Consider the following 2,750-nt stretch of genomic DNA (forward strand, 5'->3'; position numbering starts at 1 on the left):
AAGAGAGCCCTCAGAGATTTTCATAGAGGAGTGGTTTTTAAAATGTGGCTCTTGGGTAAGTGAGGAGGGTATGGTAGAAGTCAAAAAAATGGTTGAAAATAGGAAATAGGGGAAGGGGAACACAAATGAAAGAATGCTTTAAGACCCCTACTTTGAGAAGCAGAGCCCCTGAGCTTACATTTCAGTTCCTCTTCCTGGTGCAGAGACTATTGTCAAAGATGCTTTAGCTATTTTTCTCTCAATCCAAAAAAGAAGTTTGTAAACAATAAAACCTCAAAAGAACATGGAGAAAGACCAACACATTATATTTCCACAAAGTAGGCCAACTAGCAATCGCCAAGTCAGTAACTTGTGAAGTCCTACAAAGCCCAGACAAATGCCTCAACTAGAGGGGGCAGCGGTTAATCCAGGGTCAGACACACAGCACCCAATGCGCTGTTACATTCGCCCCTTTCAACACAGTGAGGCAGGTTTGCGGTGATCTCGCAGCATGTGAACGAAACCCCTTTTCTCCCTGAGCTACCAGCACTGTTAGCTGCTGCAGCAGGGCAGGCCGCTGGCTCCTGGCCCCACGAAGAAGCCATCGCTGTCAGCTCTCTGGAAGCCAAGGAGAAAAAGTCCAGAATTTTTAAAGGGTAAGGATTTCAGTCCTTACTTCATATATCCATCCCCGGGCAGCACCAGAGGGTGTTGTTCTTCAAACCCATCCTTATCAGGTCGCATTTTTTGGTGGGGAGAGGAGGTAATTATGTCTGTTTGTTTGTTTGTTTATTTAATGGAGGCACTGGGGATTGAACTCAGGACCTTGTGCATGCTAAGCACGCATTCTACCACTGAGCTATACCTTCCCTCAACTCTCTCTCCCTCTATATATATATTTTAACAAACACACACACATATTCCCTGGTGTGCTTGGTAGGCCTGGCCCAGTCCAGTGAAGGATGGCTCTGGTATGTAGAGTGAGTGCTGTGCCCTGAGATGAGAGTTCTGGAACGGGAGACCTTTATCACATAGACAACCTGCAGCTATGCTTGGCTTCCCCTTGGTGCCTGGCACCTGGCCCAGACTCTCCTAACCTCTCTGCACCACCTGTTCCTCTTCAGACCAATTTCCAATCTTCCAGGAAGAGAATCAAGTCCAGTTAAAACCTACTCTCCCAGGAAACATCAAAGGTGGAGGGGTTTCAGGAGGACACTATAGCAGAAAAGCCAGCTCTCACTGGCAAAAATGAGGCAGTTCAATAGGCTATGCACTCCAGATAGTTGTTCTCCACGGTGACAGAATGACAACAAAAAGTCAAAAAGCATCCCTGCTGTGCCGATCCGGAGCTGCTGCCTACTCATGCCTGAAGTTTCTCACATACCTGAGAACGCCATGCAGGAATGAGGGTGTTAGATTAAAACACAAATCAGAATATTAATATTAAGAAAACAAGATAAAATGCTCAAGATATGCCATTTGCACACAACTAGTGCAGTTGGCATCCTGAGACAGCAGGACCCAAGGAGGTGCAGTTTATCCAAGGGAGCAAATAAATGCAAGCATACTGGCCCAGTGTGCCATGTGGGTGGGAGAGGGCACGGGACAGTAGGTCTGCAGATGCTCCCTCAGCCACCCCTTTGGCTTATCATCACAACCCGTTTCTTGGGACAGTTCCTGCCACCGTATCCCAAGAGTGGTTTATGAAGAGACAAGATGTGGAAAAATCTGGCCTTACTCCTAGGATATTCCCTCCTACAGAATGTAGTGGCTGGGGGGTTGGACCCATCAACCTGGTCGCATGCTTACTCTTTTCACTCTGGCAAAGCAAACATTATTGTTACATAGCCTTCTTTAAAAGGAAAACAACTTCTCTACTCAGGCCACTTTCAAAAGCAGGAGATTCGGAGAGTAGAGACTCTGATAAAACAGGCAGCCTCTAGAGGGGCTTCCCCCGAAGCCCTCCTGTGCGTTTGGACAGAGCGGGGTTGGAGTTCTTTGCCTGAGTACTACCCTAACCCGAGTGGGAGGAGGGGGCGATGGTGTGGACCTGACCTGTCCTGAGAGATGGGACAGTGCCAGCTGCCCCTACCCACCCTGTCCCCACTTTCTCCACTCAGCAGATGGATGGATGCCTGCTCCTCAACACCCTCCCGATGGCAAAAGGATCACCCCCACACTGAGGCTCAAATCTCCGCCTCTGGAAACAGGAAAGGGCAGTGGATCTCTTCTTCCCCCAGGAAGTAGGCTGGTCTCCCCTGTGAGCTGGGGGCTTTCAGTGGACAGGAGACCAGCACATGGCTGATGCTCTGGCAGATGTGGCACATCTGGGCCAGGGGTGGCAGTGTGCACTCCCAAGCCTGATAGTCTCAACCTCCACAGTTGGAACATCTGTCTCCCTTTGACTTTCCTCTGCATGTTCCTCCTGTTTGGCCACCTCTCACTCACAACACCGAACACGCATCAGGGCCACTGACACTGAGAGATTCCAGTTCTTAAGGAAACTCCTTAAAAGTGAACTCCACTGCCTCACCCTCCTTCAGGTTCCAGAAGCCCTCCAGGTGCAGTTTATTCTGGGGCACAAAGTACAGTGCAACCTTGGTGCTGGTGGTGACAAACAGGAAGCACAACCCAGGCGTCTGGTGGGACCACTTACAGGGCTGGCCCCAGGCTGCAGCAGCAGCTCTCTGCTGCCAGTGCCGCGTCCTCCATGCCTCCTCGGGCGCCTTGGCGCTGCCACCTACGAACTGTTGGCCAGACACTAAGTCCAT

General features: G+C 50.1%; 1 pseudogene; it reads right to left on the minus strand.

The window, feature by feature from the left end:
- Positions 1-2,165: 2,165 nt before the first annotated feature.
- On the minus strand, positions 2,166-2,750 carry LOC123619755 (protein lin-28 homolog A pseudogene; annotated as a pseudogene).

This window comes from Camelus bactrianus, chromosome 8, assembly GCF_048773025.1.
Source record: "Camelus bactrianus isolate YW-2024 breed Bactrian camel chromosome 8, ASM4877302v1, whole genome shotgun sequence".
NCBI classification, from domain to species: Eukaryota; Metazoa; Chordata; class Mammalia; order Artiodactyla; family Camelidae; genus Camelus; species Camelus bactrianus.